Source organism: Diabrotica virgifera, chromosome 1 (genome assembly GCF_917563875.1).
Source record: "Diabrotica virgifera virgifera chromosome 1, PGI_DIABVI_V3a".
Lineage (NCBI taxonomy): Eukaryota > Metazoa > Arthropoda > Insecta > Coleoptera > Chrysomelidae > Diabrotica > Diabrotica virgifera.
Genome location: NC_065443.1, coordinates 139,709,950 through 139,724,385, shown reverse-complemented (window position 1 = coordinate 139,724,385; position 14,436 = coordinate 139,709,950). Strand labels below are relative to the sequence as shown.

Below are 14,436 nucleotides of genomic sequence, written 5' to 3'. Positions count from 1 at the left end.
ACTCTATTATATGGAGCGACAATATTGCAAGTAAAACTAAACACCACTCCATAAGACAATAATAGAAAGCTGCTCACTTTATGTCTCAGAGGCGTGGGTGACAAATAAAAGAATGGAAAAAAGAATAAATATAATCGAAATGATGTTTTGGAGAAGAAGTTGTAGATTAGCACTAATGGACAAAGTGAGAAATGAACAAATTAGAGAACTAATAAACGTGAAAGAGACACTGAATGACGAAAGAGAAATTCGAATATTACTCTGGTATGGACATTTGAGAGGGATGGATGAGACAAGAGTACCGCTGATATCTTGGAAATGAAAACCAAATAGAAGGAGAAAAAGATGACGTCCTAGATTACAATGCAGCGGACAAATAAAAACAGCAATGGAAAAAAGAGACCTCACTGAAGAAGATATATATGACAAGAAGAAATGGCGATAAGGATGTGGTAAACGGCAAACAGAATATGCTGTGCAAAGCCACGGATAAGTAATTAAGTGAATACTTAATTTAATAGTTACACTTAAAATGTAATTTGGCTAAATTTATCAGATTCGGAATTATAAGGTTTTTCTTTAGCCCAGCAATTTATGAAAAATCAAAATAACTTGTGGCTCACAATATTTAGACATAAAATATACAACCTATAATTGTATTTCCTTTTTTTAACACCTTCTTTGACCCAAGCATTATTGAATAGAAGACAATCATGATCAATATGTTTCATATTATGTACTTATATAAAAAAGGCGTAAAAAGATACCAAGATGAAAAACAAAGTTAATTTTAACTACATATATATATTTATTGTTTTTAAGAGATAACAGTAAAAGTGTAATCAAATACAATGTTTATCACAATATTAAAAATAGATTATAATTACGATTATTCATCTTGTGCTCCAAGAAAATAATTAAATAAATTCACTCAATCATTCAGTATATAATAAATTATTTATCAAAATTAGAACTTTCAGTAGTATGAGGAAAAGTTAAGAAACATGGGAAAATAGAGAGAAAGAAAAAACTTATTAGATGACACAAAAATATTCGAATCAATATCGGCGGTCAATAACTTTAGTCCATTTACTAACGGTTTTTGCTCCAAATTTTAACGAACCAGTTGGAGCATAGCTAACATGTCAAAGAAAAAAGAGATATTGTGCCGATGGGTACTTTTGCCCTAGGGGTGACTTTCACCCCTTCTCGGGGTGAAAAAATATACGTTCAAAATAAGTCCTGAAATGGACAAACTGACTAATTCTAAGTAACCTTTATTCTATAGCGTTTTTTCACTAAGTTAATACTTTTCGAGTCATTTGCAAGTGAATATGCTCATGAAAACTCATTCCAACTTTTTTAAAGTGTTTAAAAAAAGCTTTATTTTTGTTTTTTAAAAAGAGTTTCTAGCATCAAAAGTAAGCAACTTACGGTTAAATAATGTTAGTTACTTTTTTGTAAAAAAAAAATCAGGAAAATCAACCCCTAATTAGCATCTCAAATAAAATTAATCGTTACCGCTTCACAAGTTCTTTATTTATATGATATGTAAGTGTCTGGTTCAAACTGCTTATTTTTGAAAAAATTGGGTTCTAAAATAAAATTTTTTTAATTTTGAAAAAATGCTTTTTTACAACTTTGAAATCACTTAAAAAATTTTAGTGATACCAAAAATCTCAAACAGTAAAAAAAAATCAAATTTTGCTTTTCTGAATATTTTGGATTTTTTTTGTTTTCCTGTAAGACAAAAATTGGTTAAGATATGGCTGTTCAAAATGTGCATACACTCATGATTAGTGACTCCTTCAAGCCCTTTCAACTACAGCCTTTTCAGAAATAAGGACTTTGAACCGAAGAAACTTACAGATCATATAAACAATATATTCACCAGTAAAGCGGTAACAAATAATTTCCTTTGGGATGCTAATTAGGGGGCGATTTTCATGATTTGTTTACCAAAAAAAGGAACCAACTTTATTTTGGGCGAAACTTGCCTATTTTTGAAGCTATAAGCTTCTTTAAAAAAACAAAAATAAAGCCTTTTTAAACGCTTTCAAAAAGATGTAATCAGTTTTCCCCATAAAGTGCTTAAGTTTTTTGTTGAAAAATAAATATATTCACTAGCAAATAACTCGAAAAATATTAACTTAGTGAAAAAACGCAATGGAATAAAAGTTGTTTAGAATCAGACAGTTTATTTATTTCGGGACTTATTTTGAACATATATTTTTTCACAACTGACAAGGGGTGAAAACCCGCACACATCGGCACAATATCACTTTTTTGGCATGTTATCTATATGTATGCCAAATTTCATATCGATCTAAGCGGTTCTTTAAAATTTGGAGGTTTTGCAATATTTACCGTCAGTAAGTGGACTACTTATGGTTTTCTATTAATGAAGGTTTATTAAATAATCATTAATATTTTTCTGGAAATGATAGTTACTCGTTAATCTACTTTTCTTAACTACAGAAAGATAATATTTAATACTGTTGAGATAATCCTACAGTTTACAGCCTACATTAATATCACAAAACATCCCAAGTATGGACATTTAGTTTACTGTTGAATTTCCCTGCATTTTCCCCTTACATGTACATATCCCGGAAAACATCTAAATTGAAGAAGGTTTCTCATGTTTACTTCAATCTTAGGATGGACTGTAGCTTTGATAAAATGTTTTCTTTCTTCAATTTGCCCTGGAAAGAAAATACATAAAATAAAATACAACTTTAAAATTATGCAAATAATAATGAATACCGTAAGATGGGGCTACTTTAATCTCTGGGGGCTACTTTAATCATAACTTCCCGCCTAAAATATATTTCATTTCAATCGAAACTGATCGAATATTTCGATGTAATTTTTATACGTGGCAACAGTGGAATGTTATTGTTAACCGTGTGAGTCGTGTTTCACGTGTTCTCTGGCAAATATACATACATGTAAATATTATTATAAGAAACAATAATTTGTGCATATTTTAGCACCAAAATTACTTCTATGGTAAGCTATAGGCATGTTATTTAGGTAACAAAATCATTTCGTTATGTTAATATAGGTACTTTCATGATGTAAGTTTAACCTCAAATTTTAAGGTACTGTATTTTACCATGTTTTTATTTTTAATATTGTGTCGCGGGGTAACTTTGATCGGAGAGGTGGGGCTTCTTTAATCAGTGATCAAAGTAACCCCAGCGTATAAAATAGTCTACTAGTGTACATTTTCTTTTTCGGAAATATGGTGCGTACGTACACAAAACGTCTTGGCAGTAGGCCTTACAAAAATTACGATGAAGAAACGGTAGAACGAGCACTTAATGACATCGTTACTGGAAGTCTTGCCTTAAGAGAAGCTTCAGCAACTTATAAAATTCCGTTTGGAATACTTCGTAACAAATTCAAAGGGGCACATATTAAAAATCCAGGAGCTCAGCCGGTTTTCGGTCATGTTGAAGAAAAAGCTATTTTAGCAGCAGCGGCTAAGTGTGCAGATTGGGGTTTTCCGCAAACTTTACTCGATATAAGAATGATGTTATTTGGAACGTCAAGGAAGGGTGGTCAATAAAGTTTGTCAATAACATGCCGGGAAAAGATTGGGCCCTTAGTCTATTAATACGACACAAAAATTAATTTGGCCAACGTTTATCCACAAACATTAAACAAGTACGAAGTAAAATTTCCAGAGAAACGATTGAGGCTTATTTTGCAAACTTATCAGATACTTTAAAAGATGTACCATCTGAAAACATATTTAATTATGATGAGTCCAATGTATCTGACGACCCAGGAAAAAAATGGGGAGTATACAAACGAGGGGTAAAATACCCCGAAAAAATATGTAATCATTTCAAGACGGCAACTAGTATAATGATTTGTGGTTCTGCTAATGGAATACTGTTACCTCCTTACATTATCTATAAAGTTACCCATCTTTACGACACGTGGAAAGAAAGTGGTCCTGTTGGAGCACCTTGTTGCGATCAACCATATTGTTCGAGAGGCAGTAGATACAATAGAACACTTAGCGGTTGGATAGATACAGTCACTTTTCGCGACTGGTTTATGACCTCCTTTCTACCGCATGTCAAAAGATTATAAGGCAGAAAAGTACTCTTAGGAGATAACCTTTCTTCACACCTAGATGGGGATGTAATAAAAAGATGCAATGAGAACAACATCAGTTTCGATTTGCTTAGTGCCAAATTCGACTCATCTGTGCCAACCCCTAGATGTCGGATTTTTTAGACCCATGAAGAGCGCATGGCGTGCTACACTAACAACTTGGAAACTACAAAATTTACGTCTAACTACTGTGCCTAAAGATCGTTTTCCTATCCTTTTAAGACAGTGTTTAGATCAGATGGATAAATCAAAGTTTCAACCATCCAAACACAGGTCAAGTGAGCCACGTCCAGGCGATAAAGAAGAATCTACCGTACGGCGAAATTATTAGCAAACATAACAACACTTTTTCTAATATTTTGTTTTTTAATTTTAGGGCTTACAATACAAATATCAGGTAAATTGTATGTGTGATCAAAGTAACCCCACTTGAAGTGTAACTTTGATCAGGCATTTACATTTTTTTTTCTATTAAAATATTTTATTTTTTGAGAATATTTTTATATAGTGTAATAGCTAAGTAAAAACCGATTTAAATATATTTTTTTCAAAAACTAAATCATAACTTTATGATTGCTAGGTGCGATGAAAGATTAATTTTGATCAAAGTAACCCCATCTTACGGTATATACAATTATATAAACAATATTTAGCTGCGAAGTTAAGGTCTGTTATAGTTAATGTGTTCCGTTGGTGGTTAACGGAAACAATTAACTTAAATTAAAATAAGTGTAAAACAACGAACAGTACTATATTTATTTATTTTTGGTTAATAAAGGCGTGCTTATATTTCGTAAGAGGGTTTGTTATCATAGGCGTAACCAGGATGATCCTAAGGGGGGGTTACAACTACCTGAAAGGGGGGGTTACAACTACTGGAAGGTCTCTGAGGGGTATGGTGTTAAGCGTATAGAGCTCAAAGTACATCCCAATGTGGGGGTTATAACCCCCAAAACCCCCCTGATTTCGCCTATGTTTGTTATTGTTTGGGCCCAGCGAGGGTTGTATGACCGACCGCTGCCTGCTGGGGTTGTGTATCGACTGATGTGTCTGAACTAAAAACACACGTCTGTGGTTTTACGTTGAAGACTAATTTATCGACATAAAGAAGCTGGCCCTTTATCTGGCGTTTTAAAAGCTGAAAGCACTTCTGTAGTTTTAAGTAATTTAAAAAGTGATTTATTGACATAAGGTCTGATGAGGTAACTATTTAATGGGGAATTTGTTTCCCAGAAAAAAACATTAATTTTATACCATCTGGTTTTGTATTTTAGAAGCGAAACACACTTTTTGGATTCCACAATTCAAGAAACCCAGGCTATTGGCAGAGGTTCCATTATGTTTTGCGATGGATAACTTTAAATGAGCATTCTGACCTAGTCGTTATTCGGCAAGGGGCGAAGACAGCAGAGTGGTACACTAACAAAGTTCTTGAACCACAAGTTATTCCAATTACTGAAAATATGGGCCCAGAACTTATCCTTCAGCAAGATAATGCGAGACCACAAGTGCCAAAATAGTGCAAAGTTATTTGACTATACCCATAATATTGAGGTTTACTACCCATTGGTAATTTCCAAAATTTATGCTTAACCTCTGAGTGGCGCTTTCCTGCTATGGACGTGGATAATAATTTCAGTGCTTTTTTGGATAAGCTTTGTCTGTATCTTCAATAAAGCATTTCCTTTAATTGCAATTAAGCCAAAACATTGCAAACTCTGGACTACTAAAGGTATCCGAATATCTTCCAAGAATATGCGTTCTCTTCTCTATATCAGGAAATTTACTACCAACGTCTCTATCACTGAATATATCACCAAGTACAGGGCAACCTATCTTAAACTTATAAAATCAGCTAAAAAAGACTACTACCATAACCGTTTGGGAAGCTCAAAAAGTGTTGCAAAAGAAACTTGGTCGATAATAAACGATCTTCGAAATAAAACCCACACTTCTAAAACAATTTCCCTTCCAGACCCTGAAAATCTAAATGGATACTTTGTTAATGTGAGTAAAAATATTACATCAACTATTTTGCCACAACAAGATCCCATTGCTTATCTCCCTAATTCAAGAAAGGTCTCGAATTCATTATTAATAAAACCAGCCGATAAATCTGAACTGATCCAAACAATCAATAGTATCAAAATCAAATCCTCCTGTAGTACTGATGGTCTATCGATGAAAATTTTTTCTAAGCTCCCAGAAAAGTGTTAGAAGTCCTCATCTCACTAATTAATGATTCCTTTGAGAAAGGTAAATCTCCAGAGTGCCTGAAGACAGCCATCATTATTCCTCTTCATAAGGGTGGTGAAATATCTAATACCTGCAATTATAGACCTATTGCACTACTACCGGTACTCTCCAAAATTATTGAGAGACTCATAAAAGCCCGACTTATGTCCTTTCTAGTTGAAAACAACATTTTATCACAAAATCAGTTCGACTTTTTAAATAATAAATGCACCACTGATGCCATCTTTTCTGTACTACATGAGGTTTATCAAGCACTGAACAATAATCTTCACACTGCCACCGTTTTTTGTGACTACGACAAAGCTTTTGATTGTGTAAATCATAACATTTTGATAAGAAAACTAAATTTCTACGGAATTCGAGGTTTTTCTTTAGATTGGTTCAAATCTTACTTGGATGACAGGAAACAACTGGTTAGAGCAAATGATACAGACTCTAGTCTCAAATACATTGTATGTGGGGTACCTCAAGGTTCAGTATTGGGTCCTCTACTTTTCCTTATCTTTATTAATGACATCACTAGTTTAAAAATCGATGGAAAAGTCTTTCTTTTTGCTGATGATACCTGCATCAATTGGAGCAACTCAAATATTGCAACTCTTCATGCTACTATAACTTCTGATCTACTTACAATAAAAACCTGGTCTGACTATAATTTACTCTCGTTTAACGTAGATAAAACAGTAGCATTGTCTTATAAAGGAGTCCTTCAACCCTTACCTCTTAATAACAGCCAGATCAGTACCGTTGATTCTGTAAAATTTCTTGGTATTTTTTTAGACAGCAACCTTAAATGGTCCCACCATATCGATTTGTTAAGGAAGAAACTATCCTCAGCTTGCTATGCTATAAGATCTGTTTCGAATGAACTCAATTTAACATCTTCCAAAATAACATATTTTTCTTTGTTCGAGTCACATCTTCGTTATGGTCTTCCTTTTTGGGGTTCTGGTACAGCTGCCCAATTCGATGTTATTTTCAAATTATAAAAAAGAGCAATTAGATATCTGTTTGGCCTCAGAAGAACAACACATTGCAGAAGTTACTTCAAAGATCACAGAATTTTAACCCTTCCACCTTTGTATATTTTAGAAACTGTTTGCTTAATTCGTAAACATCTACATGTCTTTCCACCAAGACCTAATCATGACTACTTCACGAGAAATTCTACGTTTGACGTCTATATGCCGACCCCGTCCTCTGAGTTAGTAAAGAAATCTATATTATATTCCGCAAAAAAACTTTACAACCATCTCCCTCTACAACTTAAATCTGCAGCATCTTTCCCCAAATTCCGTAAACTGACAAAAGCCTACCTATCTGAAAGACCATATTATTCAGTAGAAGATTTTCGTAATCAATAACTAAGAAATTACAGTACCCTTTGCACAAGTAGTATTTTTATTATCATTTTTTTTTTGTCTATATTTGGGTGTCATATGCAGCAGCTTAACTTTTAAACTTATTAGTTACTAGGTAGGCTATGCATTTGCAATTTACTTAAATTTTGCAATTGATTACTTCTGTTTAACTTCATTATTATTGTTATTATTGTAAATATATTGACGATTTATGTAATTTGAGTAAATTGGATTGTTGTTTTGTTTTCTTGACTTTTTATAAGCTTTGTCGATAAAATTGTACAATTTTTCATGACAATAAAGCATATTTCTATTCTATATTGAGGTTAAGGAGTGGCCAGCGAGGAATCCAGATTTAAATCCCATTGAACACATTTGGAATACACTTGGGAAGCGCTTGAAGGATCGCCTGCCACTAAGAAACCTACAACATGTCTAGGAAATTCCCGTAGAAGAATGGGAACAACTAAATCATGAAACTATTCGAAATGTGATTGAAGGCTTAGCTGAACGTTATGCATCAGTTCGGCGAGTTAAAACTATTCGGCGATACATGCTATTATAGTCTAAGAGCTGGGAGCGGATTTTGTGCGTGATAAGTAATATGGAAAAACTATACGTGGATTTGTTGAATTAGTTGTGTACATGACTTTCACCAACGGCCGGAAACCAGAGTTGGGGCCGAGGGTAGTTATAAGGGGTCAAATTCGCCGTTTTTATTATTTTTTTTATGACGCTCATTATCGAGATAGTGCACCAAAATTTGGGAATAAGTAGGTCATGACGTAACTAAGTACAATCTCCAGGAGTGGAACAATTCGTGGCCGACAAAGGGGTGGGGCAGGGGTGAATATAAAAAAATGTAAGAGGTTTTTTGCGACGGTCGTGATTGAGATAGTGCACCAAAATTTGGGAATAAATAGACCATGACATAACTAAGTATTATCCCCAGAGGTGGAAACCAGAGTGGCGGATGAGGGTAGTTATAAGGGGTAAAATTCGCGGTTTTTATTATTTTTTTTTGTGGCACTCATGATGGAGATAGTGCACCAAAATTTGGGAATAAGTAGGTCATGACGTAACTAAGTAAAATCTCCAGGGGCGGAAAGCTGCTTGGGGTACAAAGGGGTGGTAGACAAGGGTGAGTATAAAAATATATGGTGGGTTTTTTTGCTGTTCGTGATTGAGATAGTGCACAATTTGGGAATAAGTAGATCATGACATTACCATTATAAATCCCTTATATTTTTTATATTCACACCTACCCCCACCCCTTTATCGGGCACGCAGCGTTCCACCCCTGGAGATTATACTTAGTTACCTCATGACCTGCTTACTCCCAAATTTTGGTGCACTATCTCGATCATGAGCGTCGCAAAAAAAATAATAAAAACGGCGACTTGACCCCTTATAACTACCCTCGTCCCCAACCTCGGATTTCCTGCTCTCAGGATTTTACTTAGTTATGTCATGGTCTACTTATTCCCAAATTTTGGTGCACTCTCTCAATCACGAACGTCGCAAAAAAACCCTTATATTTTTTGTATATACCCCTGCCCCACCCCTTTGTCGGCCACGCAGCGTGCCACCCTTGGAGATTTTATTTAGTTACGTCATGACCTACATATTTCCAAATTTTGGTGCACTATCTCGATCACGAACGTCACAAAAAAAAATAATAAAAACGTCGACTTTGACCCCTTATAACTACCCTCGGCCCCCATTCTGGTTTCCGGCCGTTGGTGAAAGTCATGTACACAACTAATTCAACATATCCCCGTATAGTTTTTCCATAATCACGCACAAAATCCGCTTCTATCTCTCCGACTATTAGTTTTGTTTTAAAATAAGTTTTAGCAACACTGTTATAAAAAAACGAGTTTTTCACGTTTATCACTTTTCATTTTTTTTTTTTCACAAGAAAATTGACAGTTCAGTAACAAAAACTTTACCATATTTATAGCGGAAAGCCTTAAATATAATTAAATAAAAATAATATAATCATAAAAAGAATTAGTTCACAACTACGCACAGCTTTACAAGTAGCTCCAAAGCCGGATTTAAGGCAGTGGGGGCCCCTGGGCAGAAGTGGTGTGGGGGCCCTACCTCCTACCATAAAAAAATGTTGATCTACTTTTAGAAATTTATTTTTAAATAATAAATGGTACAAGAGCTGTAACTTGTTACAGTAAAATATTAGAAATAATAGTAAGATGTATGGTTAAAGTAAGGGAACTTTTCGAGATATTTTAATTGAAAATGTCTTGATTATGTGGGACGTATCTAGTTGCATTAAGACATCGTGGCCAATGCTCATTCTAGAGAGATGATTCAAACATTCTTGGCCCATCGTAGACCGAAGTCGATTTTTAATTAACTTAAATTTTGAGAATGATCTCTATCCACCGCAGTTAGTTAGCATCAGAACTAAATATAAACAAAGTGTCACCTCAACATTTGGAAAAGCATCATTCATATTCTTTTCTTTTAGCAGTTGGTACATTTGAAGTTATTTGCATAAGTTTTCATCTAAATTATTGCTATAAATGTTGGCAAGCTTTAGTGAGTGAGCTTCAATTTCATTGAGAGTCAAATTTTCCAATTTTCCAAAATGACGTAAGAATCCAAAATTGGAATGAGTAGACAGTCTCTGACTTAAAGAGGTAATGAAGTGATCTATTATAGCGATAAAATTTTGAGTTCTAAACTTCTCTGATGTTCTCATATCTTTCGAAATTTTCATGTCTTGACTGTATAATTTATTTTAGTGATCTAAGTGCAGCCACTCCTGAATTAAGGTCAATATCTGGATCTCGAAGAATAGGACTTATGCTGTTTGTCCTCCCTAATATCCTCTCTGTTTCCAGTAAACACATTCGATTATAGGTACAAACCATTTGCAATGCTACGAGTTTTAAATTGTTGCTCATAGGCTTCCGAAATTTTGGATAATGCTCCTTTAATCTGATTATAACCTTTAACTAGTTCTTTTGCGGCATCACCTCCATGATCATCTAGTAGTATTTACTCTTTTAGGAACAATAATATTTTTGCCACGGTCTGCGTTGCTGTCGCTTAAAGACGCAGCGTTTAAACATTCTGTTAAAAAGTTGTGTATATATATGTAGAGGAAGTGAAAAATACATACCTATAGTTAGTTCTTCTAAAATGCAGTTTCAGCTTTTGAAACTAAATTTAGAGAGTGGGCGACACAAGGAATCCACAACTCCAAGATATTAAGGTACGTATCCATACGTGGGTGTTCCGTGCTCGGTGTAGCAGCTCCACATAGTGGATACGTTGGTGCTTACCCCACGGCGCTCACCCTCTTTGATTCAACCGGTTTGCGGGTTATATGTAGGGGAGCGCATGTCGTATCCATTTGAGCAGCTACACCGAGCACGGAGCACCCACGTATGGATACGTACCTTTTTGCTCTATAATTTCAGTCTGAACACCATTGTATTTTCCACTGATAACTGACGCATTAACGTAGGACGGTCTCCCGCAGTTTTTCAAATCGATATCATTTTCTTGCAAAAATGTCATTAGAGAATTAAATATTCTGCTTTATGACCGCGATTTGGCAAAAATATGGTAAACCTTTCAACAGGAGTGAAATCTTCTATGTAACGAAATATCACAGTTAATCGATTGGTATGAACTGAATAATATTTTGACTTCTTAATCCTTGAAACTATTTCATTTAATACGTTTTGACCCATTGTATGTACAATTTCCTCACATGTGGTTGATGAACGATAGTTGACATGTCCGCTTCCAGGATTTGAATATTTATTAATATGGTGCTTCAAAAATTGATCATATTCAGCTAATAACTGGAGTATTCCCAAATAATTTTCATTTTGTGATGAACTCGACAACTCATTTTCGCTGCGAAATGCTAAATCTCGTTCACAAATAGTCTTTATAACACTAAAATTAGTCTTTGAGTATTTTCCAATAATTCTTTATTGCTTCGGCCTGTTTTGTTATTTCAGTATCAATACGCCCAATTCTTTCGTGTGCTTTAGACATTTCGTAATGCATAAGCCTACTATCTGCATGTTTCCAATCATTCCTCTGTGGACACTAGATAAGAATTTACAAACGAAGCAATACACTCACCCGGTGGAAGGTTAAAAACATAACCATGAACAATGTATTATAATATCACTCCTACGCTCCTTCATTTTATACTTGACATAGGTACATTGTCGATGTCGAGTTCCTGTATCTCCTGCCAATATCTGTTTAAATGAACCTCTTATGTTTGGGGCTTTGTGGGGGCCCCCGAAATGTGGGGGCCCCGGGCAGCTGCCGCCCCCCCCTTAAATCCGACCCTGAGTAGCTCTTTTTTCATTTTGATCAGTATATTTCGTGGACCTTTAGAAGGCACTTGACTGGTCAAATTAAAAGACGTCATCCATTTTTTGTATGGAAGAAAGATACAACAAGCAATATTTAAAGCGATCTAAAATATCTACCAGAACAATACAATAAAAGTAAAAATAGAAGAAGAACTAACTGAACTAATAATTGAAGCTGGCACTGGCAATAAAATAAGACAAAGGAATTCCTTGATTCATTTATTGTTTAACTTGATCATGGATTAAATAATAAAAAAGTAAGAACTGAAAAAGGATTCAAAATGGGAGAAAAACAACTTAAAATAATCTGCTATGCAGACGATGCAATACTAATATCTCAAAGCGAAGATGATTTATAATGTATGCGGCATCAATTTAATTTAACTCTCAGAAAATTGTGCATGTTAATTTCCCCAAAAAAGACAAAATGCAAAAACGTAGAAACTACGTTGGTTGGGATACGTATAAAGACTAACACAGAATATAGTGCAAAAACAGCTAAGCAAAACTATAACGGGAAAGAGAAAATGAGGAAGAGCAACAGATGAATATCTAAATGGCGTAGAATCTCACCTAAAACAACTTAAAGTCAATAACAAGGATTGAAAGAAGAACATGACAACACCACTGTTCAATCCTTAGGATTAGAAAATCGGTACCGTAAAGTGAGGCTACTTTGTGACAGTGGTCTCTAAAGTTAAACTTATTAACTTGACTGAGCCATTAGAAATGCTGGAATAATTAAAATATTTTATTTCAATAGTACACTATGTGCACTATTCAGGGACCAATAACTAAAGTTCCTAGTGCAACTTCGCTCGTCATGCCACAGCTGATTTGATCATCGTCAAAACAGGTGATTTTAGGTTGGCGTGAGAACTTTGACTTTTGAAGAATAATTTTTAGAAGATATTTCTACCAAAGTAAATTTATATTGTAACACAATATGTTACCTCCATTTAAGATTAATATGTTGTTTGTAAAAAATGTACGGATGTTTCTTTGTGCCACAGTTAGAATTCCATATAAATATCGCAGAAAAACTTACGTGTCACAAAGAAACCCCCACCCATGGGGCGACTTTGTGACAACTTTTTTGGACAGTTTCTTAATTTCTATAACATATAGCGCATTTTAGTTGTCACTGAACATAGAGGAAAGATTGAGCTTTCAGGTGATACTTTTTAAAATTATAATAAACCGAAAGTGTATGTACTATATCATCACAAAACCTAAAAAAGTGTCACAAAGTAGCCTCACTTTACGGTAGTAATGTTTTTGTATCAAATGAAATTATCTGAAATTGTCAAAAGAAAAATGTCTATGATCTATGATATAGAACGTAGTATCCGAATAAAAGATATTTTTTTTTAAATAACGTTTATATTTTACACTTAATTATGGATTATTGACGTCATGTCATTATACTGCAAACATTTAACACTTTATTAAACATGCTAATTTAATTCATATATTTATTACTTTAACCTTATTAGAATTAATCCAGTACTTACTTAACAACTCCTCAAGTTCATCAGGATTCCATATTCTCGAGTTAGTATCACTTTTACACCCCATCACTATATTTAAAATAAAAATCACAACAAGCAGTTTATAATGCATACTGTCTAATCTTGATATTGGTGATTTTTTAGATTTATGGTTTCTCTATTTTATCTAAAATGTAGTTGGTATTGAACACAGAAATACTCGAGTTGGTTGAAGGATTAATCTTTGTATCTCGTTGACTAATATACTTTACAAAACAGGTTTGGAGTGGTATATACTAATCAAAAGGTGATAATAGAAAGTATTGATGAATCAGATGAAGTTTCTGACTAATTTTTCGTAATTCCAAAAACCACGAAAATAAAAAAGTTACTGTTATTGTAGAAGTGCTTTAACATTATAATTGATTGGTAATTTTATTAGTGGTTTTCTCGATAACTAAGATGTTACTACTTTTTTATTGGATTTGTAGTTATGCATCCTTGTAAGACAGATTTTCATATATATTTATGACGAACCTATAATAAGATAAGATATTTGAATTTTTACAGGAAGTCCATAATAATTTTGCTTTTTATTTATTATTCATTGTAAAGGCTATTTTGTCTTTAGATTCAGTACAGCAATGGCTAAGAGATAAATATATTAATTTTATTCAGAATTGTTAGGCAACGTTTCAATTACTATTGGCTACTACTACAAGTGTATATAGTTGTAGTGGTAGCCTTCTGAAAAGTACAAAAAATAAAATTGAGATCAACCAATATACAATCGAGCAAAACTGAACCACCCGAGATCATGCCGATAAT

General features: G+C 34.0%; 1 long non-coding RNA gene across 1 annotated transcript; it reads right to left on the bottom strand.

Annotated features, from left to right (window-relative positions):
• Window positions 1-784: 784 nt before the first annotated feature.
• LOC126880994 (uncharacterized) lies at window positions 785-14,081 on the bottom strand. The gene is made up of 2 exons (XR_007696702.1): window positions 13,633-14,081; window positions 785-2,705 (listed from the first exon to the last, which is right to left on the bottom strand). It is a non-coding gene; the product is annotated as an uncharacterized LOC126880994 (long non-coding RNA).
• Window positions 14,082-14,436: the final 355 nt, after the last annotated feature.